The sequence below is a fragment of the Coregonus lavaretus genome (assembly GCF_964263955.1).
Source record: "Coregonus lavaretus genome assembly, chromosome: 1".
NCBI lineage: Eukaryota > Metazoa > Chordata > Actinopteri > Salmoniformes > Salmonidae > Coregonus > Coregonus lavaretus.
In genome coordinates, this window is record NC_139988.1 from 42,758,426 (window position 1) to 42,782,646 (window position 24,221).

General features: G+C 42.7%; 1 pseudogene across 1 annotated transcript in view; it reads right to left on the bottom strand.

Moving 5' to 3' along the window:
• The window catches only part of LOC311127094 (bifunctional 3'-phosphoadenosine 5'-phosphosulfate synthase 2-like), a 31,593-nt pseudogene extending 21,015 nt beyond the window's left edge, over positions 1-10,578 (bottom strand). The window contains exon 1 of the transcript XR_014615195.1: positions 10,410-10,578. The product of XR_014615195.1 is annotated as a bifunctional 3'-phosphoadenosine 5'-phosphosulfate synthase 2-like (transcript). The remainder of the gene's footprint in view (positions 1-10,409) is intronic.
• Between the last annotated feature and the right edge of the window lie 13,643 nt (positions 10,579-24,221).

Here is a 24,221-nt window from a genome sequence, read left to right on the forward strand (position 1 = left end):
AAGAACAATGATCAAAAGGTCACTCTCTGTGGACGAGCTGATGGATGCAGGAGTGCAAATTGTTCATTTTTGTCAGAAGATAATGTTTCCAGAGGAAATGGTAGCTCTGAAGAAAGGCTCAATGGTAAAAAGGAACAGCCATCTTCACAAACTGTCTCCAGTGTTCCAAGATGGTGTTATGAGAGTAGGTGGCAGATTGAGCAGGTCAGCAATGCCAGCACAATCTAAGCACCCAGCTATCATGCCCAACAGCCATCATGTGACTCAGCTCATCATCAGACATGTTCATGAGGATGTTGGACACAGTGGACGAAATCACACACTCTCTCGCCTCAGACAGAGATGCTGGATTCCTAGTGCTAATACATCTATCAGAAAGGTAATCTCCAAATATGTTGTTTGCAGAAAGCTGAGTGGAAGCAGAGGTGAGCCGCACATGGCAGACCTTCCCCAGGAAAGACTGATTCCAGATGAGCTACCTTTCACCAATGTGGGCGTCGACTACTTTGGCCCGTTTGAAATAAAGCGTGGCAGAGGAACTGTCAAGCGGCATGGAGTCATCTTTACATGCCTGAATATAAGAGTTGTACATATAGAACTGGCACATCCATTGGACACTGACTCTTGCATAAATGCTATAAGAAGTTTTGTTGCCAGGAGAGGACAAGTGAAGGTTATCCCCTCGGATAATGGTACCAACCTTGTCAGAGAAGAGCATGAGCTAAAGGAGGCCATTCGGGGCCTGGATGATGCTCAGATACAGGACACCCTGCTCAAAAAAGGTTAACCCTCCCACTGGATCGCACCATGGTGGTATTTGGGAGAGACAGATGAGGACAATGAGAAGGGTTCTTAGTGCCATACTGCTTCAGCAGACACTGGATGATGAAAGGCTGCAGATCCTGCTCTGTGAAGTAGAGTCAATCATCAATGACAGGCCTATCACTAAAACCCTAATGATTTGGAGCTTCTCACCCCCAACTATTTTCTTCTTCTAAACACCAAACCATATACAGTTGAAGTCGGAAGTTTACATACATTTAGGTTGGAGTCATTAAAACTAGTTTTTCAACCACTCCACACATTTCTTGTTAACAAACTATAGTTTTGGCAAGTCGGTTAGGACATCTACTTTGTGCATGACACAAGTCTTTTTTCAACAATTGTTTACAGACAGATTATTTCACTTAGAATTCACTGTATCACAATTCCAGTAGGTCAGAAGTTACATACACTAGATTGACTGTGCCTTTAAACAGCTTGGTAAATTCCAGAAAATGATGTCATGGCTTTAGAAGCTTCTGATAGGCTAATTTACATCATTTGAGTCAATTGGAGGTGTACATGTGGATGTATTTCTAGGCCTACCTTCAAACGCAGTGCCTCTTTGCTTGACATCATGGGAAAGTCAAAAGAAATCAGCCAAGACCTCAGAAAAATATTTGTAGACCTCCACAAGTCTGGTTCATCCTTGGGAGCAATTTCCAAACGTCTGAAGGTCCCACGTTCATCTGTACAAACAATAGTACACAAGTATAAACACCATTGGACCACGCAGCCGTCATACCGCTCAGGAAGGAGACGCGTTCTGTCTCCTAGAGATGAACGTACTTTGGTGGGAAAAGTACAAATCAATCCAAGAACAGCAAATGACCTTGTGAAGATGCTGGAGGAAACAGGTACAAAAGTATCTATACCACAGTAAAACGAGTCCTATATCAACATAACCTGAATGGCCGCTCAGCAAGGAAGAAGCCACTGCTCCAAAACCGCCATAAAAAAGCCAGACTAAGGTTTGCAACTGCACATGGGGACAAAGATAATATTTTTTTGAGAAATGTCCTCTGGTCTGATGAAACAAAAACAGAACTGTTTGGCCAGAATGACGAAGAACACCAACCCAACCGTGAATCACGGGGGTGGCAGCATCATGCTGTGGGGGTGCTTTGCTGCAGGAGGGACTGGTGCACTTCACAAAATAGATGGCATCATGAGGAAGGACAATTATGTGGATATTTTGAAGCAACATCTCAAGACATCTGTCAGGAAGTTAAAGCTTGGTCGCAAATGGGTCTTCCAAATGGACAATGACCGAAGCATACTTCCAAAGTTGTGGCAAAATGGCTTAAGGACAACAAAGTCAAGGTATTGGAGTGGCCATCACAAAGCCCTGACCTCAATCCTATAGAACATTTGTGGGCAGAACTGAAAAAGCATGTGCGTGCAAGGAAGCCTACAAACCTGATTCAGTTACACCAGCTCTGTCAGGAGGAATGGGCCAAAATTCACCCAACTTATTGTGGGAAGCTTGTGGAAGGCTACCCGAAACATTTGACCCAAGTTAAACAATTTAAAGGCAATGCTACCAAATACTAATTGAGTGTAGGTAAACTTCTGACCCACTGGGAAAGTGATGAAAGAAATAAAAGCTGAAATAAATAAATAATTCTCTCTACTATTATTCTGACATTTCACATTCTTAAAATAAAGTGGCGATCCTAACTGATCTAAGACAGGGAATTTTTACTGTGATTAAATGTCAGGAATTGGGAAAAACTGAGTTTAAATGTATTTGGCTAAGGTGTATGTAAACTTCCGACTTCAACTGTATTCCCCGGGAGTGTTTAAGCCGGAGGATTGTTATACCAGAAGGAGATGGCGACAGGTGCAATATATGTCAGACTTGTTCTGGAAGAGGTGGACCAAAGAGTATCTTCCTGAGTTGCAGGAGCGACAAAAATGGACAAGAAAAATAAGAAACTTTGTCCCTGGGGACATAGTTCTTATCGTGGATGACTCGGCCCCACGTAAATCGTGGATCATGGGGCAAGTCACACAAACCACCCCAGACTCCAGAGCGCTGGTTAGGCAAGTGTAGGTGAGGTAGCCTAGCGGTTAGGAGCGTTGGGCCAGTAACAGAAAGGTTGCTGGTTTGAATCCCTGAACCGACTAGGTGAAAAATCTGTATGTGCCCTTGAACAAGCCACTTAACCCTAATTGCTCCTGTAAGTCACTCTGAATAAGAGCGTCTGCTAAAATGTAAATGTAAACCCAGACCACCAAACTTTGTAGGCCCATCACCAAGCTATGTCTGCAGCTGGAATCCCCCATATAGCAGTCCCCATTTTACCTATTTTGGTTTTAGGCAGTATGGGTCTACTAGGCCTCAGGTATGGCAGTACCTTCTAGTTTTCTAACCGCTACGCTACCCCACGCTAAGACTTGGAACTAAGAAAGCTGCTTCTAGTCTATACCTTTTGTTTACAGTTTAAATCTGTTTGCTTTGACTTTGATCGTCGATGTAATATAGCCTATGAAATTAACTTTTGTTTGGAAAATAAATGTTTGTTTTTACACTATCGGAGCTTTGGATTCCCTGTTCTGTTGTTGGAAGCGTGTCTGACTGAGGCATCACATACCTGTGGCCTCAAGGCAAGTTTGGAATTGGATTATGAATTCCCTTTATAATCATCTACCCTCTTTTGCACACAAGCACAATGCTGAGTGTATAGTGGGTGGAAACAAATCAAACAGTACCATTAATCGAACCCCAGCAGACACCCACCAACGCTTACCCTTACTTTGTGCCCTCCCTCTACACCCTCCTCTTCCACTGTCACTTCAGCAGCCCCAACCACACTGATCCAATCACATTTCATGCTGTGTAACGCAGTCTGCTTTTATCACTCCCTTTGTTCTCTCCATCAATCTATCCATGATTCATTCTTCCTGTCCCTTTTCTGTCATTCTTACTCAACGTTCACTACTTCTACTACCTTACTCCCTCCCTCTCTGTCACTCTCCCTCTCACTATTACCCTCTTTCATTATCTGTATTGTAACTAGATCTATCTGACTCCTATCATCTTTTTCACTCTGCCCCGTTCTCACTTCCTTCCCCTCTTGGTCTGTCTGCATTTCTAACTCTACCTCTCTCTCTCTCCCTCTCATTCCCTCTGTGTTGCCATTTCCCCTTCCAGCATGGTTATTTTAGGGCCATCTCCAAAACCATCTTAGAAGTTTACATTATTTAATAAAACAAAAATGTTTAAATATGACATTTTCTATATGGATACTGCGCAGTAAAACATGAACCAGGGTCCTTAACTTAGTGATGAGCTTGGAGGGCACTTTGGTGTTGAAAGCCGAGCTGTAGTCAATGAACAGCATTCTCACATACAGTGCATTCGGAAAGTATTGAGACCTCTTGACTTTTTCCACATTTTGTTACGTTACAGCCTTATTCTAAAATGGATTTAATTGTTTTTCCCCCCTCATCAATCTACACACAATACCCCATAATGACAAAGCAAAAACAGGTTTTTAGAAATGTTTGCAAATGTATACAAAATATAAAACTCATATCACATTTACATAAGTATTCAGACCCTTTACCCAGTACTTTGATGAAGCACCTTTGGCAGCGATTACAGCCTCTTGTCTTCTTGGGTATGACGCTACAAGCTTGTCACACCTGTATTTGTGGAGTTTCTCCCATTCTTCTCTGCAGATCCACTCAAGATTTGTCAGGTTGGATGGGGAGCGTCGCTGCACAGCTATTTTCAGGTATCTCAAGAGATGTTCGATCGGGTTCGAGTCCGGGCTCTGGCTGGGCCACTCAAGGACATTTAGAGACTTGTCCCGAAGCCACTCCTGCGTTGTCTTGGCTATGTGCTTAGGGTCGTTGTCCTATTGGAAGGTGAACCTTCGCCCCAGTCTGAGGTCCTGAGCACTCTGGAGCAGGTTTTCATCAAGGATCTCTCTGTACTTTGCTCCATTCTTCTTTCCCTCAATCCTGACTAGACTCCCAGTCCCTGAAAAACATCCCCACAGCATGATGCTGCCACCACCATGCTTCACCGCAGGGATGGTGCCAGGTTTCCTCCAGACTTGACGCTTGGCATTCAGGCCGAAGGGTTCAATCTTGGTTTCATCAGACCAGAGAATCTTGTTTCTCATGGTCTGAGAGTCCTTTAGGTGCCTTTTGGCAAACTCCAAGCGGGCTGTCATGTGCCTTTTACTGCAGATTCCGTCTGGCCCCTCTACCATAAAGGCCTGATTGGTGGAGTGCTGCAGAGATGGTTGTCCTTCTGTAAGGTTCTCCCATCTCCACAGAGGAATTCTGGAGCTCTGTCAGAGTGACCATCGAGTTCTTGGTCACCTCCCTGACCAAGGCCCTTCTCCCCCGATTGCTCAGTTTGGCCGGGCGGCCAACTCTAGAAAGAGTCTTGGTGGTTCCAAACTTCTTCCATTTAAGAATGATGGAGGCCACTGTGTTCTTGGGGACCTTCAATGCTGCTTCCCCAGATCTGTGCCTCGACACAATCCTGTCTTGGAGCTCTACGAACAATTCCTTCGGCCTCATGGCTTGGTTTTCACTCTGACATGCACTGTCAACTGTGTGACCTTATATAGACATGTGTGTGCCTTTCCAAATCATGTCCAATCAGTTAAATTTACCACAGGTGAACTCCAATCAAGTTGTAGAGACATCTCAAGGTCGATCAATGGAAACAGGATGCACCTGAGCTCTATTTCGAGTCTCATAGCAAAGGGTCTGAATACTTTTTTTCAATACATTTGCAAAAATTTATAAAAACCTGTTTTCGCTTTGTCATTATGGGGTATTGTGTGTAGATTGATGAGCAAAATGTTTTATTTAATCCATTTTAGAATAAGGCTGTAACGTAACAAAATGTGGAAAAAGTCAAGGGGTCTGGATACTTTCCGAATGCACTATAAGTGTTCGTCTTGACAAGGTAGGAAAGGGCAATGTGGAGAGCAATAGAGATTGCGTCATCTGTTGATCTGTTGGGGAAGTATGTGAATTGGAGTGGGTCCAGGATGTCTGGGATGATGGTGTTGATGTGAGCCATGACCAGCCTTTCAAAGCATTTCATGGCTACAGATATGAGTGCTACGGGGTGATAGTAATTTAGACAGGTTACCTTGGCGTTCTTGTGCACAGGGACTATGGTGGTCTGCTTGAAACATGTAGGTATTACAGACTGGGTCAGGGAGAGGTTGAAAATGTCAGTGAAGACACTTGCCAGCTGGTCAGCGCATGCTCTGAGTACGCGTCCTGGTAATCCGTCTGTCCCTGCGACCTTGTGAATGTTAACATGTTATAAGGTCTTACTCACATCACCTCCGGAGAGCGTGATCACACAGTTGTCGGAACAGCTGATCTTTATTGCACTCCACACTGCCCTTTCCCACCTGGACGAGAGGAACACCTATGTGAGAATGCTGTTCATTGACTACAGCTCAGAGTTCAACACCATAGTGCCCTCCAAGCGCATCACTAAGCTAAGGATCCTGGGACTGAACACCTCCCTCTGCAACTGGATCCTGGACTTCCTGACGGGCCACCCCCAGGTGCTGAGGGTAGGCAACAACACATCCACCACGCTGACCCTTAACACGGGGGCACCACAGGGGTGCTTGCTTAGTCCTCTCCTGTACTCCCTGTTCACCCACGACTGCGTGGCCGCGCACGACTCCAACACCATCATTAAGTTTGCCGACGACACCACAGTGGTAGGCCTGATCACTGAAGACAATGAGACAGCCTAGAGGGAGGAGGTCAGAGACCTGGCAGTGTGGTGCCAGGACAACAACCTCTCCCTCAATGTCAGCAAGACAAAGGAGCTGATCGTGGACTCAGGGTTTCCGTTAGCTGACAATTGCCGACTTTTGGCCGGAAAAAAAATATATATATGAAAAGCCTATACATAAAACTGTTGCCGGCCAAAATGACCGCGAGAAAAAAAATCCCATTGCAAAATAATACTTTTCATTCATTGATGGAAATACCAGTCAATGGAAATATATTTCACCATCATGCTTATCGGTCTATAGGTTAACTTGCATAATTTAGTGGAATTAAATTGGCCTGTGTGTATTTTCATTAGTCATCATGTATCTTATTTATCCAACACAACGATCAAACGTGCACAGCATACAGAGCCTATTTTGAGCAGGATTTCTCCTGCAGCTCCTCTGCTGGTTGCTGGTTGTTTTAAATTATACTCAAGACACATTATCTTCACATATATTTTAGATGCTTTTCACTGACAGCTGCAACTCAATTATCAGCTAGGCCTATTGCCAAATTGCGGACTTCCCAAGCCTACGAGCTTATGATTTGAAACAATCCACAGCTACTTTTTAAAAGAAGCTAATGATCCTCGATTCCTCTGTGGCTAAAATCATTTAAGTATTCTGAATGATTTTACTTATTTCTGTATAGACAGGAGTAATTATATAATTTTGGCAAATGTATTTCCATTTACTTCCCTATTGGACCCACCACTATGCCATTTCCCTCCTGTACTATTGGTTTTCATATCAACTTTCTATTGTTGTCCAGAAGCCAAAGGCACAATCCTAGTCACATTAGCAACCCATCCTAGTTGTTGCATCTTTAGATTCCTCCTCCGTCACATATGGAACTGCTATCAGGTGCACAGTTTAGAATGATGTTTTCCCAGGACCGCTGTTTACAATGGTGTTTTCACACAAATTGCATTTTGGCAAATGTTTCAAAACGACAATGCCTCTTCCCCCTCAGGAGGCTGAAAATATTTTGCATGGGCCCTCAGATCCTCCAAAAGTTATACAGCTGCACCATTGAGAGCATCTTGAATGGCTGCATCACCACTTGGTATGGCAACTCTATATAGTTTCGTTATTGTGTTACTTTTTATTATTTTTTACTTTCGTTTATTGGGTAAATATTTTCTTAACTCTTTCTTGAACTGCATTGTTGGTTATGGGCTTGTAAGTAAGCATTTCCCAGTAAGGTCTACACCTGTTGTATTCGGCGCATGTGACAAATAAAGTTTGATTTGAACTGCTTGGCATCTGACCAAAAGGCGCTATATATGGTTGTGCGTTTGGCCTAGTTCATCACTGGGGCCGAGCTCCCTGCAATCCAGGACCTTGATACCAGGCAGTGTCAGAGGAAAGCCCTAAAAATTGTCAAAGACTCCAGCAACCCAAGTCATAGACTGTTCTCTCCGCTACCGAACGGCAAGTGGTACCGATGCACCAAGTCTGTAACCAACAGGAACCTGAACAGCTTCTACCCCCAAGCCATAAGACTGCTAAATAGTTCGTCCGGGAAGCTATTTGGTTAACTATTTAACTATCTGCATCGACCCTTGTATATAGCCAAGTTATCGTTACTCATTATGTATTTATTATTACTTTTATTATTACGTGTTTTACTTTTCTATTATTTCTCTATTTTCTTTCTCTCTGCATTGTTGGAAAGTGCCCGTTATGTAAACATTTCACTGTTAGTCTACACCAGGGTTCCCCAACTGGCGGCCCGTCTGTCAGTTTTATTTGGCCCCCCAAGTTTTCTAAAAAAAAGAAATAATAATTATTATTATTATTTTCATTGTTGGACATAATAGACCTGTAAAAACACCAGGAAATCAGCTCCAAGTCATTTTTATTTAAGAAATCTGTTTCCAAGTATTCCCATGCATAATAGAGAGACACGTGGTTGTATACAAATGTAAGCAAGGTTTGAAATGATTATGTTTTAGTCTGTTTGGGCTTCCTGTGGTCAATTTGCGGTCTACAAATGATTTGTAATTATGGTCCGGACTCCCGACCTTCTGCTCAAGAAAAAATAGGCCCATGGCTGAATCTAGTTGATGATCCCTGTTCTACACCTGTTGTTTACAAAACATGTGACGAATAAAATGTGATTTGATGTGACAGGTCCTGTTAGAAAAGTCTATAGAAGGTGGTAAACAAAATGTTCCCTACTGCCCTACTGCCCCCATCATATTTATTATGCAGAACAAAATAAACAGCAGTACTTACTCTTGGACATGTTTCCTATTCCCTAACCTTAACAGCACACACACAGCTATACAGTCCCCATACAGAGAGGAGTGGAAATCTGACATAAAGTAAGCGTATTAGGTGTATCAAAATATTGAGAAAACAATTACTTGAGTGACAACATTCTTTGTTATCTTTTGCCTACAGGTTAGTTATAAATAATAACATGTAGGGTATCGGCATATCTGTTGATACACTGCAGTTCCTTACATACTGTACAAATGCTTCCCTATGAAGGTCAAGTTCAGACTGTGATTGTGCGCAGAATATTATAATATAAGATACCAGTGCAAAACCATTACTGAATTATTGGAACCAGCAACCTATCAACTTGCTGTTTTCCACACTCTTCCAACTTATACTGTGCTAACTTATTGCCACATACTGTGCTAACTGATAGTCAGTAAACCTGTTTAGAAACTATGCAGACTACAGTGAGCTAAATGTCATTGTTACAAAGCATTTGTGTTGTTATTTTTTACTGACTACACTGATTGTTTTCTGCCACACAAACTTCATCTTCAGTTCTTCAGCAGCACAAAAGTAGCCTGTATCAGCAACACAACATAAAATAACTTTAAAATATCAACTTCCTACTAATATAAGGCTTCATAAAAGCTTACAGGACAGCTACTTAGATACTTCACAAATGAAATCAAAGCCATTGAATGAACGGTGGCTTTGTCAAATGTGGCATAAACCTGTGCCACCATAAGTAAGGCTATGGTGGAACATTTGCTTATAAAGTATTTCTGATGCATATAGACTAGGTCTTATAAAGGGTTTATGAAGGCTTCAGTTATGGTGTATTCTAAGTGGGACTCATACAATGAATTGGATGATTCGAGTCGACTCGTCAATGATCATTAGGCCTACTTCTCAAACTATTTGTTACCATTTAACCGTCACATTAATGATCATTCACACAATGACAGTCCAAAAGAGTGAAAACTTGAAAATAGCCTACTTCACTATCAACAGTGACACCGCTGATCGTATTAGCCCATTGGGCAAAAACTGGTTGAATCAATGTTGTTTCCACGTCATTTCAACCCAGAAAAGCAATGTGATGACCTTGAATCAACGTGGAAAACTAATTGGATTTGCAAAAGTCTTCAACATAGTCTTTTTTTCACCCAGCTTTTAACCTAAATCCAATGACATGGTGACCTGTTTTGTAAATTTCACGTTGAATTCATGTTAGTTGACAACTCAATCAAATGTAAATCAAAACTAAGCGTTGAACTGAATGAAGTCTGTGCCCAGTGGGAGACCTCTATCCATCGTTTATGAAGCAAAGATTTGGTGAACAAACATGTCTAGCACTTTCTCCACATAATTGCTATTATGTAACTTATCTGGAATAGTTTAAATTCCAATGCGGCTGCAGTTAGTTAACGAAATACACGTGAAGTAGACCACAGCGCACTATACACGAAATATTCTCAACATGCATTGAGGCTACAACATTTCTATACATTCTTAGGCTATCAGACAACTTTCAAAATACATTTCAGTATGTTTCAAATACGTCTATGCATATCTTACCGTCTCCTTCTTTTTGACACCCGACATCGTGCACTTCGGTTCACCCCAATGGACTGTGGACCCTGAGCATAGGCTCGGAATGCCAGTAGGAATGTGTTGCCTCTTTCGATTTATTTGACAACTTTGTCGCTAGCATTCCACTGGCCCAGCGTCCAATCCTCCAGGGTTCAGAAATCTGCATAGGCTGAGTACCAGCCAATGAAATTTTGATCATGACAGTGCGGGGCAGTGTTGCCAAATTAGCGACTTTGTCGCTATATTTAGCGAGTTTTCCGACCCCTCTAGCGACACATTTTCAAAAAAGCGACTAGCGACTTTTTCTGGTGTTATTAGAGACTTTTGGAGACTGACGTGAAAGCACGTATCGTTCTTACTCTTCTCAAGGAACAGCGGGTGCTTTGTTACGCCCATCCCAAAGCACTCACAGGTGGCCCAGTCCTTGCGCAGCAGTCCCTCCCAGCTGCAGTCAGAGCAGGAGATGTTCACCCCTCGGCGTCCAGACTGCAAATGAATCGCGCGTGCGGGAAGCCGCCGCTGGCTGATCCCGCCCTGGCTTACATTCAGGGCGGGATGTAAATGTTTCCTAACTTTTTGTCTCTCCCGTGACATTATTCTTCTCTCCGACAGCGTCCATCACAATTACATGCACATGGCCGATTATGCAAATTAGGTGATATGTCATTTAGGGACTTCTAGCTACTTTCCTTATTGAGGAGTTGGCAACACTGGTGCGGGGTTGAGCATAGGGGGTTGAGCTTCGGAACCGGTGAACATACATAAAAGCATGGCTAAAGCAAGTATGTTTTTCATTGAACTGTGTATTATTTTTTATTATTTAACCTTTATTTTGACAGGGAGTCAATGCTGGGACCAAGGTTTATTTTCCAGATGAGTCCTGCATAGCACAACAATACACATCAAAATACAATAAGCACATTAAACTACACATTCATATACACATTAAAATACACGTTATTATACACAACAATACATGAAAGCAAAACACAATCATAAAAACAGACACATTCTTCAGTAAAAAGGTCCCCTAAAAACCATCTGAAATGCCCTAGAGGCACCAATTCCTCACATTTTAAAGTGCATTGTAGATAATTCCACAGGTGCAAAAAACCTAAAAGCAGATCTACCCAACTCAGTGGAGATCGAAGTGATCTAAATCAAAACCTAAAAGCAGATCTACCCAACTCAGCGGAGATCGAAGGGATCTCCTGAGTTGGCCATCCCGTACATCTAGCCTATACTGTAGGTTAACAATGAGCAGTGGCGACCCATCATTCAGGGCAGGTGGGGCAGAGCCATTGATGTCACCAGACCCAGGCTTTTGGGGCTTTAGCTCCTAATGATTTTGTCTCAGCCCCGAGTCCTTTGCCCTGCTGGGATGGTGTAAAACAAGCTAGGCTACACTCCAAACATAAGCCCTGGCCTGCCATGCCTTTTTAGTGCTTGCCTAAAACCAGCATTTCTGTGTACGGTGGCACTTTAGGAGGCGGAGTCAAAGTGATTTTCCAAAGTGATTTTTGATTCTCCAAAGAAATTATATTTCAGCGCGCGGCGACTGTTGTTGCAGATGGTCATTGGCAAACTTCAGACGGGCCTGGACATGCGCTGGCTTGAGCAGGGGGACCTTGCGTGCGCTGCAGGATTTTAATCCATGACGGCGTAGTGTGTTACTAATGGTTTTCTTTGAGACTGTGGTCCCAGCTCTCTTCAGGTCATTGACCAGGTCCTGCCGTGTAGTTCTGGCCTGATCCCTCACCTTCCTCATGATCATTGATGCCCCACGAGGTGAGATCTTGCATGGAGCCCCAGACCGAGGATGATTGACCGTCATCTTGAACTTCTTCTATTTTCTAATAATTGCGCCAACAGTTGTTGCCTTCTCACCAAGCTGCTTGCCTATTGTCCTGTAGCCCATCCCAGCCTTGTGCAGGTCTACAATTTTTACCCCTGATGTCCTTACAAAGCTCTCTGGTCTTGGCCATTGTGGAGAGGTTGGAGTCTGTTTGATTGAGTGTGTGGACAGGTGTCTTTTATACAGGTAACGAGTTCAAACAGGTGCAGTTAATACAGGTAATGAGTGGAGAACAGGAGGGCTTCTTAAAGAAAAACTAACAGGTCTGTGAGAGCCGGAATTCTTACTGGTTGGTAGGTGATCAAATACTTATGTCATGCAATAAAATGCAAATTAATTACTTAAAAATCATACAATGTGATTTTCTGGATTTTTGTTTTAGATTCCGTCTCTCACAGTTGAAGTGTACCTATGATAAAAATTACAGACCTCTACATGCTTTGTAAGTAGGAAAACCTGCAAAATCGGCAGTGTATCAAATACTTGTTCTCCCCACTGTGCGTCCCTCCACTTCACCCGCCTCCTTGAGTTTCTTCTTTGTGAAGAAGAAGGACGGAGGTCTGCGCCCGTGCATTGATTATCGACCACTGAACAGGGAGATGATAACATTTAGTTATCCTCTCCCCCTCATTCCTTCGGTGATTGAATCAATGCATGGAGCGCGCCTCTTCACCAAATTAGATCTCAGGAGTGCGTACAACCTGGTGCGTATCCGAGAGGGAGATGAGTGGAAGACAGCATTCAGCACAACCACAGGGCATTATGAATACCTGGTGATGCCCTATGGTTTGATGAATGCTCCCTCAGTTTTCCAGTCCTTTGTTAACGAGGTGTTTCAGGACATGCTTGGTCGCGGTGTAGTGGTCTACATCGATGACATCCTGGTTTATTCCACTACACACGCCGAGCATGTGTCCCTGGTTCGCAAGGTGCTGGCCCGACTGTTGAAAATGACCTTTATGCTAAGGCAGAGAAGTGTATGTTTTTCCAGCAGTCCGCATTTCCACCTCAGGTGTGGAGATGGAGGGAGATCGCATTTCAGCCGTGCGTAATTGGCCAACTCCAACCACAGTTAAGGAGGTGCAGCGCTTCCTTAGCTCTGCCACCTACTATCGGAGGTTTATCCAGGGCTTTGGCAAGGTCGTAGCTCCCATTACGTCCCTGTTCAAGGGTGGGCCGTCCCGGCTCCGCTGGTTTGCGGAGGCTGACCTGGCCTTCAGCAAACTGCGGGGTCTGTTCACCTCAGCCCCAGTACTGGCCCACCCCGATTCATCACTACCGGGCGAAACACCCTTTCCTCGTCTGGACGGACCACCGTAACCTGGAGTACATCCGGGCAGCGAGGAGGCTGAATCCTCGCCAGGCCAGGTGGGCCCTATTCTTCACCCGGTTTGATTTTACACTATCATACATTCCGGGTACGAAGAACGTGAAGGCAGACGCACTGTCCCGGCTGTATGACACAGAGGAGAGGCCCATAGACAACACCCCCATACTCCCGGCCTCCAGCATTGTGGCGCCGGTAGTATGGGCGATGGACGCGGATATAGAGCAGGCATTACGCACAGATCCATCTCCACCGCAGTGTCCAGCTGGGCTGCGGTATGAGCCTGCTCTTATCCGTGATCATCTGATCTTCTGGACACACACGTCACCCTCCTCTGGTCACCCAGGTATCGGCCGTACAGTGCGCTGCTTGAGCGGAAAGTACTGGTGACCTACCTTGGCTAAGGACGTGAGGGTGTACGTCTCCTCCTGCTCGGTGTGTGCCCAGAGTAAGGCACCTAGGCACCTCCCAACAGGTAAGCTACAACCATTAGCAGTTCCCCAATGACCATGGTCTCATCTTATTATTGATTTTCTGACTGATCTTCCCCCAAGGTAACACCACCATCCTGGTCATTGTGGACCGCTTCTCCAAGTCCTGCTGCCTCCTTCCTCTGCCCGGTGTCCCCACGGCCCTGCAGACTGCGGAGGCCCTGTTTACTTACGTCTTCCGGCACTACGGGGTGCCAGAGGATATCGTGTCTGACCGAGGTCCCCAGTTCACGTCCAAGGTTTGGAAGGCGTTCATGGAACGTCTGGGGGTCTTGGTCAGCCTGACCTCTGGGTTCCACCCCGAGTCAAATGGGCAGGTGGAACGAGTAAATCAGGATGTGGATACGTTCCTGCGGTCCAGTATCCTTGAATGCCACTGGATTTTTCAGAACATTCTAACTTCAATAATATCATTTTATGATCAGTCAAAGGAGCATGTTTATGACTTACTTCTTGTACATACTGTAAAAGTGGGGGAGAAATGAGAAACAGATCAACTCTGGATCTGACCATCATTTACCTTTTATACCAGGTGTATTCATTTAAGTTTGTATTAAAGAAAACTCCATGTATCGATCACTGTCAGTTTACTGCAGAATGAGGTGATGATGTCACTATTCTGAGATCTTTGAGCTAATCTAAAGAGTTATCAGGTGTTTCATTAAAGTCAGCTATTATAAGCCATGTATTTGAATACTTGTTTTGCAACTCAGTAAGCTTATCAGCAAGATCCAAAAAGAAAGTCTTATTTGAGGTGTGAGAATTGTACCCATACACATTGCATATAATAAAACAAGCATCTAGTTTGGAGATCAATATAACCCATCACCCATCTTTGGACACACAAGACTCTGAACTATCACCTCTAAATTTATGAAGCAATATCATAGTACCTGCTGAGTGATTAGACCCATGACTATAACATTTTGGGGGGGGGGGGGGGGGGGGGGGGGGGTAGATCAGTTTTAATATTGCAGATAGATTGTCGCTGCCATAGTGTAATTGTCTGCATAATTTACAATCCCCCATTTACAGTGGGGAAAAAAGTATTTAGTCAGCCACCAATTGTGCAAGTTCTCCCACTTAAAAAGATGAGAGAGGCCTGTAATTTTCATCATAGGTACACGTCAACTATGAGAGACAAATTGAGAAGAAGAAAAATCCAGAAAATCACATTGTAGGATTTTTAATGAATTAATTTGAAAATTATGGTGGAAAATAAGTATTTGGTTACTTACAAACAAGCAAGATTTATGGCTCTCACAGACCTGTAACTTATTCTTTAAGAGGCTCCTCTGTCCTCCACTCCATACCTGTATTAATGGCACCTGTTTGAACTTGTTATCAGTTTAAAAGACACCTGTCCACAACCTCAAACAGTCACACTCCAAACTCCACTATGGCCAAGACCAAAGAGCTGTCAAAGGACACCAGAAACAAAATTGTACACCTGCACCAGGCTGGGAAGACTGAATCTGCAATAGGTAAGCAGCTTGGTTTGAAGAAATCAACTGTGGGAGCAATTATTAGGAAATGGAAGACATACAAGACCACTGATAATCTCGCTCGATCTGGGGCTCCACGCAAGATCTCACCCGTGGGGTCAAAATGATCACAAGAACGGTGAGCAAAAATCCCAGAACCACACGGGGGGACCTAGTGAATGACCTGCAGAGAGCTGGGACCAAAGTAACAAAGCCTACCATCAGTAACACACTACGCCGCCAGGGACTCAAATCCTGCAGTGAAAGACGTGTCCCCCTGCTTAAGCCAGTACATGTCCAGGCCCGTCTGAAGTTTGCTAGAGTGCATTTGGATGATCCAGAAGAGGATTGGGAGAATGTCATATGGTCAGATGAAACCAAAATAGAACTTTTTGGTAAAAACTCAACTCGTCGTGTTTGGAGGACAAAGAATGCTGAGTTGCATCCAAAGAACACCATACCTACTGTGAAGCATGGGGTGGAAACATCATGCTTTGGGTCTGTTTTTCTGCAAAGGGACCAGGACGACTGATCCGTGTAAAGGAAAGAATGATTGGGCCATGTATCGTGAGATTTTGAGTGAAAACCTCCTTCCATCAGCAAGGGCATTGAAGATGAAACGTTGCTGGGTCTTTCAGCATGACAATGATCCCAAACACACCGCCCGGGCAACGAGTGGCTTCGTAAGAAGCATTTCAAGGTCCTGGAGTGGCCTAGCCAGTCTCCAGATCTCAACCCCATAGAAAATCTTTGGAGGGAGTTGAAAGTCCGTGTTGCCCAGCGACAGCCCCAAAACATCACTGCTCTAGAGGAGATCTGCATGGAGGAATGGGCCAAAATACCAGCAACAGTGTGTGAAAACCTTGTGAAGACTTACAGAAAACGTTTGACCTGTGTCATTGCCAACAAAGGGTATATAACAAAGTATTGAGAAACTTTTGTTATTGACCAAATACTTATTTTCCACCATAATTTGCAAACAAATTCATTAAAAATCCTACAATGTGATTTTCTGGAAAAACATTTCTCATTTTGTCTGTCATAGTTGACGTGTACCTATGATGAAAATTACAGGCCTCTCTCATCTTTTTAAGTGGGAGAACTTGCACAATTGGTGGCTGACTAAATACTTTTTTCCCCCACTGTATATGTGTGTGTTTTACTCTCTCTCTCTCTTTTAAATACATTTTCCTTTATTATATTCCCCTAACCCTACCACCCCTCCCCTAATTGGAGTAAACTAATGGACAACAACACTTAGGCTTCTACTTCCAGCTTATACATTTTACGGACACAATGTATTTTACAGTAGTTATCTTTTGTTTGTTTTTAATCCCATCCTTCAGCTACCCTCAACCCCTCCCATTTATTATTTATTTATTTAACTAGTCAGTTAAGAACAGATTCTTATTTACAATGACGGCCTACACCGGCCAAATCTGGGCCAATTGTGCGTCGCCCTATGGGACTCCCAATCACGGCCGGTTGTGATTCAGCCAGGAATTGAACCGGGGGTCTGTAGTGACGCCTCAAGCATTGAGATGCAGTGCCTTAGACCGCTGCGCCACTCGGGAGCCCATCTATCTCTGAAGACCATCAGAGTTTGATTTCTATTTGCCATATATTTTTAACTGTGCTGTTTCACAAAGGTTCTGAACCTATATACTGTACATTTTACGGACACAGTATATTTTACATTAGTTATCTTGTCGTTTTTAGTCCCACCCTTCAGCTCCACTCAACCCCTCCCATCTATCTCTCAACACCATCCATTGTTGATTTATTTTTGATTTCCTGTTGTGATTTCCAACAACTAGAATCTGAATCGCAGGAGTGAATCTCCTGGAGTAAAATTAAATCTACATTAGAGTGTTTACAAAATAAAAAAAAGTGATTTTCTTTTAGTCATGTCTCCTAAACCCCTAGCATTTAGAGATACAACATTTAGTGCATTGAATTCAAAACTTTCAAAACCTGACAATATATTTAAAAAATAAGAAAACAAATACAGTCTAGTGATATGAATAACTGGTTAACTAGTTGAACTTGTAAGGTAGCTAGTAAGGAAACCTGAGCTTAGAGAAAGAACTGAACTACCCTAAACCGAGGTAGTTGTGATCAATATGATGAACCCGCTTTCACATTTATGAACCTGGTGATATAAAATGGGGTGAATGTAAAAATGACAATCGACTTATTACTCAAGAGCAATTTAGCTGACTCTTAGCATTTTCATTTGACTTAGAAAGAGTAGGACCAAATCGATTTCAAATCATTGTAGCTATACTGTATACCTGAGCAGTGTTTTCAAGACATTCAGTACTCTCATGTCAGATTGAGACATTCACTTGACGTCTTGGCAATCAATTTTCTTTGCATCGATAAATGCAAAAGGGCTGCTGAAAGATGCTCTCTTCGCTTCTTCTCTAGCCTTTTTTTTACCATCAGCCAAAGTCTTTCTCTTGCATCAGCATCTTCTGGAGTGAGAGCCTCTTTGATGCGTAATTTATTCTCCAAAAGAAACCTGGACTCCTTGGTTTCTTTCCATACGACATCTCTGCAGATTCTCATTGTGAACCACATGATGGTTGTCCAAAATGTTTGATGCATGCCAGCAAAGCCACTGCACAACACAACACTAAACAATATATTAATTGGACTAAAACGGTGACAAATGGTGCCCACAAACTGTTAGGGCCCACTCAAGGGGTGGCAAAGTTTTAAATGTATTAAATATTATTATATTTGAGTTACGATCTTTGGCCTAAAATTACTCATTCGATGATATACAAACAACCTCCAATAGATGGCGATGTAGCCTGGCAGGGCGCTCTGTATTCGGGCCTACAGTCAGATTCAGAATTTCCTCAGTCATCATAGACACTTCATTGCTTGACGACTTTTGACGTGAAAAATGAGTGCTGTGAAAATGAGAAAAGTGGACTCTGAATGTCGTGTGTTTAAAGAAGAATGGACAGCAAAATACTTTTTTTTACTAATACTGGACATAAGGCGGTATGTCTGATGTGCCAAGAAAGTGTTGCCGTTTTTAAGGAATATATTCTCAATTGTCATTTTTCAAGCAAGTATGCTAACTACACTAGCAATCTGTCCTCTCAGGAAAAGGCAAGGAAGGCCTCAAAACTTGCCACAAACTTACAAGCCCAACATAATATGTTTACTAAACGGTGCTCTACTCAAGACTCCGTAACTAAGGCAAGCTACATAGTGGTACATAAAATCGCAAAGCATAGCAAGCCTTTTGCTGAAGGGGAGTTTGTGAAAGAGTGTATGGTGGAGACTGCAGGTATACTTTGTCCTGAGAGTAAAAGCCAATTAGAGAAAATTAGCTTATCACGCAGAACCATCACCAGGCGCGTGGAAGTGATAGGTGAGGAGCTAATCTCAGAGTTGAAGAAAAAAGCAGATGGCTTCAATCTTTTTTCTATAGCACTGGAGGAGAGTACTGACATTAGAGACACTGCTCAACCTTTAATTTTGGTCAGAGGAATAAATGAGAACTTTGAAATAACAGAGGAACTTATTGTGATGGAATCAATGATGGGAACAACCAGGGGCTCTGATTTATATGACAGGGTGTCTGCCTGCTTGGAAAAAATGAATCTACCGTGCAGCAAACTGACAAACGTCACAACAGATGGATCACATTTTACATTTACATTTTAGTCATTTAGCAGACGCTCTTATCCAGAGCGACTTACAGGAGCATTTAGGGTTAAGTGCCTTGCTTAAGGGCACATCGACAGACTTTTCACCTAGTCGGCTCGGGGATTAGAACCAGCAACCTTTCGGTTACTGGCACAACGCTCTTACCCACTAAGCTACCTGCCGCCCTATCACCAAATCTAACCGGTAAAAACATTGGCCTACTAAAGAAAAAAGCCCTATCTCAGAGGAATTTATATTTATTCACTGTATTATTAACAGGAAGCCATGTGTGAAAGTGTGTTAAAGCTGGAAAATACTGTCAAAGTGGTTGTAAAACTTTATACGGGCAAGGGGGCTTAACCATTGTCAGTTAATTCAGCTGCTCAATGACACAGAGGCAGAGCACCAGGACTTGTTGTACCATTCAAATGTGCGCTGGCTAAGCCTGGGAAAAGTATTTGCCCTGTGTGGGAACTGAGAGGGGAGATAGGTATGTTCCTTGATACGGTTGGTAAAGCTGACGACTTCTCAGAGTTGAAAGACACAGACTGGTTGGGCGACTTTGCTTTCGGTGTGGACGTATTGGGGCATCTGAACAATCTAAATGTGAAACTGCAGGGAAATTGTGTTTTTGTGCATGAACTGTATTCCAACGTGAAAGCATTCAAGGCCAAACTGACAAATGAGCAGCCGGTCTCTCGCTCATTTTCCGACACTGGCTGCACTGAACGTGCCCACTTCGCAGTGGGCACGTTCTGAGACATTCAGTAGCACTTTGATCGACCTGCATGCTGAGTTTTCCCGCCGCTTCTCAGACTTCACCAAGATTGAGACTGAGCTGGAGCTTGAATCATGCCCCCTGTCTTTCGACAGTGAGAAAGCACCACCAGACACACAATTGGAGCTCATCGACATCCAATGTGACAGTGCTTTGAAGGAGAAGTACAAAACAGCAACAATAGACCAGTTCTATGGCTCACTGAATTAAACAAAGTTTCCAAACATGAAAAAGCCTGCCCCAAAAGATGCTTGTTTTATTCAGGTCCACAAATGTGCGTGAACAAACGTTCACATTCATGAATTACAACAAATCCTGTCAAAGGTCAAATTGAACAAATGACCACTTGTCAGCTGTTCTGAGAATCTCTACAGATGAAACCAGACTTTGATGCCCTTGTCATGAGAGGTGACCAGACCCATTGTTCACATTAAGACTCAAATAACCGTGACTGGGGTAGGCAAGGATTATGCTTTTTCATGGTGATGGTTATGCAGTGAGAATTTTCCAGCAATGCACTTGGATACAGGTAATAATTAATCAGTCAGATTTAGGTTGAAGTGATTGGATAACTGTAAATATGGCTCACAATGGAGATGAGAATTCTTCCTTTAATATGTTTTCCAAAACTGACCGTTCCAAATGAAACGGATGCTTACCGTATGTTTCACTCAAATGTTAGAATATATATATATATATTTTTTTACACATCTGCTGTTACATTTTGCATGTCTCCAGTTATATAATATACAGTTGAAGTCGGAAGTTTACATACACTTAGGTTAGAGTCATTAAAACTCAGCTGTCTGGGTGGCTGGTCTCAGACGATACCGCAGGTGAAGTAGCTGGATGTGGAGGTCCTGGGCTGGCGTGGTTAAACGTGGTCTGCGGTTGTGAGGCCGGTTGGATGTACTGCCAAATTATCTAAAACGACGTTGGAGGTGGTTTATTCAATTCTCTGGCAACAGCTCTGGTGGAAATTCCTGCAGTCAGCATGCCAATTGCACGCTCACTCAAAACTTGAGACATCTATGGCGTGTTGTGTGACAGAACTGCACATTTTAGAGTTGCCTTTTATTGTCCCCAGCACAAGGTGCACCTGTGTAATGATCATGCTGTTTAATCAGCTTCTTGATATGCCACACCTGTCAGGTGGATGGATTGTCTTGGCAAAGGAGAAATGCTCACTTCAGGGATATAAACACATTTGTGCTCAACATTTGAGAGAAACAAGCTTTTTGTGCGCCTGAAACATTTATGGGATCTTTTATTTAATCTCATGAAACATGGCACCAACACTTTACATGTTGCATTCATATTTTTGTTCAGTATAGCTGTCCGATAACAGATTCTAATTGAATGGCTTGTCTTGCACTTTGTAAAAACCCAGAGTGCATTGAGTAAATATTGGAAAAAGATCTTGGTTCCTTTCTAAACATAGCAATGTGAATGAAAAGAGGACTTGGACCACAAAATAGGTGAAGTGAACTGGCAAATAGTTGAGTCCTCATCCAAAGGCAAAGGAAGTGTGAATACAAAGGGAATTGAATTCTTTCGCTTTTTTTAACCCCAGAGTCCACTTTAAAGAGGACTGAGATCGGTTCTTTTAAAGAGGACTATATGTGAAAACACCCTATCACCCCTGTATAATCCCGATTTAACATGAGATTGTCACCTTGCTAGCTCGCACGCAGTGACCTGTGTGAAGCTAGCCACAATAGTAGAATTTGCAGTCCACCATTTGAAACTGATCCAAATGAATACAACTAGTGGAATAAGGCCATATTTGGAGTAGATAATGCTTAACACGGTTGGAATGTTGTTACATAACTTAAACAATAAATACAATAATTAATGATTTTGACAATAAATAGTAAAAAAATAATTATGTTCAAATCCCACTGTGGATGTTATTAGACTGCATAGTTGCATTGGGGGGCATACATGCAGTATGTGCTCTGTACAGCCTTACCTATGGAGTGTGCACCCATGAAATGGGGTATCAGCCTACTCGGTGACACCCACAGGTGACACTCCAAAGAGTTTACACAAATATTAGCGTCATAGCGTTTTATTGTGCAGGTTGACTTTTGTCATGAGGCAGAACTGAGCGATTTCCCCTTAGATAGGCCAGCTACAAAGTCAAAATTGGCTATATTGTAAGAATTCATGAAAACAAAAATGACTTTAAGGTTAGGTTTAGGCATTACGTTTATCAGTGTGGTTAGGTTTAAAATCAGATTTGATGACCTTGTGGCTGTGCAGAGCTGCCTCCAGAACAAGATTCATGACTTAAAACGCTAACCTGCTCTTATTGCAGGATTTTTGACTGGGGGAAATCACCTCCTCAGTCAGTCTATTGTGCGTATTGCACGTTCATATTGGACTGTACAGCCTTACCCCATTTTATGGGTGTACACTCTCTAGGCATCTTCCTACTCAGTGACATCCACAAAACACAACTATGTAGAATTTGTCTTTATGTAAAACAAAACACATCCCTCAAACCACATCAATTCATAGCTTAGATACTCTGTACTATTTACAGACATCAATCACCCACCACCTCCCTTACCAGTCCTTGCAGAGAGATTAGTAGCTATCCGATTTGTACAAAGCCACTTTGGTTGCCATGTATGACTGAAGGTAAAAAGTTATTTCAACCTATATTTAGGTATGTTCTGTCACGATCGTTGAGAGACGGGTCAGACCAAGGTGCAGCGTGGTATGCGAACATGTTTATTAAACTGGATACACACGTACAAAAAAACAAAAGGCAATGAAACGTGATGTCAGAAGGCTATACACAAACAAGATCCCACAACCCAGGCAGGAAAACTGGCTGCCTAAGTATGATCCCCAATCAGAGACAACGAGGACAGCTGCCTCTGATTGGGAATCATACCCGGCCAAACATAGAGGTATAACAACTAGACTCTAAACATAGATATACAACAACATAGAACTAAACATGCACACCCTGACCAAACTAACTAGAGTTCTAGAGGTCAGGGCGTGACATGTTCTTTCTGTGTGGTCTAAAACCATATCTTATGCGTGGTCTATAGACATTCCCTACAATTTAATTCAATGACCCCAGACCCCATATATATTATTCACTGTGATTCTACATGTACATTCTATACCAGACCCTCTGTGAATGTTCCAATCAGGTGTGGTAGGACTGTTCTTTAACTAAATGTTATTGTAAATAGTTCATGGATGTACAGTATGATGATCCTATATGGATGGTGTTAAGAGATAGATGGGTGGTGTTGAATGGAGTTGAAGGATGGGACTAATAACAACTAACAACAACTAATAACAAGATAACAAATAATGTAAGCATACTGTGTCCATAATAAGTATAAAGGTTGTAGGTTGGGAGCTTTTGTGAAAGAGCACAGTTAGAAAGATATGGCACATAGAAGCAAACCGGATCGACATCATGAAAATGATCGGAGAGGTTGAGAGTAGAAGAAGTTCAGGAGAAAAAACAATTATTGTAAAATTGACTGTGTCCATAAAATGTATTTAGTAAGTATAAGCTGGAAGTAGAGGCCTAAGCATTGTTGTTCACTAGTTTACTCCAATTAGGGAAAGGGTGGTGGGGTTGGAAAGTAATAAAGGGGAATATATATATATTTTTAAGGATATGTATGTGTACGTATGTATGTACAGTGGGGAAAAAAAGTATTTAGTCAGCCACCAATTGTGCAAGTTCTCCCACTTAAAAAGATGAGAGAGGCCTGTAATTTTCATCATAGGTACACGTCAACTATGACAGACAAATTGAGATTTTTTTTCTCCAGAAAATCACATTGTAGGATTTTTTATGAATTTATTTGCAAATTATGGTGGAAAATAAGTATTTGGTCACCTACAAACAAGCAAGATTTCTGGCTCTCACAGACCTGTAACTTCTTCTTTAAGAGGCTCCTCTGTCCTCCACTCGTTACCTGTATTAATGGCACCTGTTTGAACTTGTTATCAGTATAAAAGACACCTGTCCACAACCTCAAACAGTCACACTCCAAACTCCACTATGGCCAAGACCAAAGAGCTGTCAAAGGACACCAGAAACAAAATTGTAGACCTGCACCAGGCTGGGAAGACTGAATCTGCAATAGGTAAGCAGCTTGGTTTGAAGAAATCAACTGTGGGAGCAATTATTAGGAAATGGAAGACATACA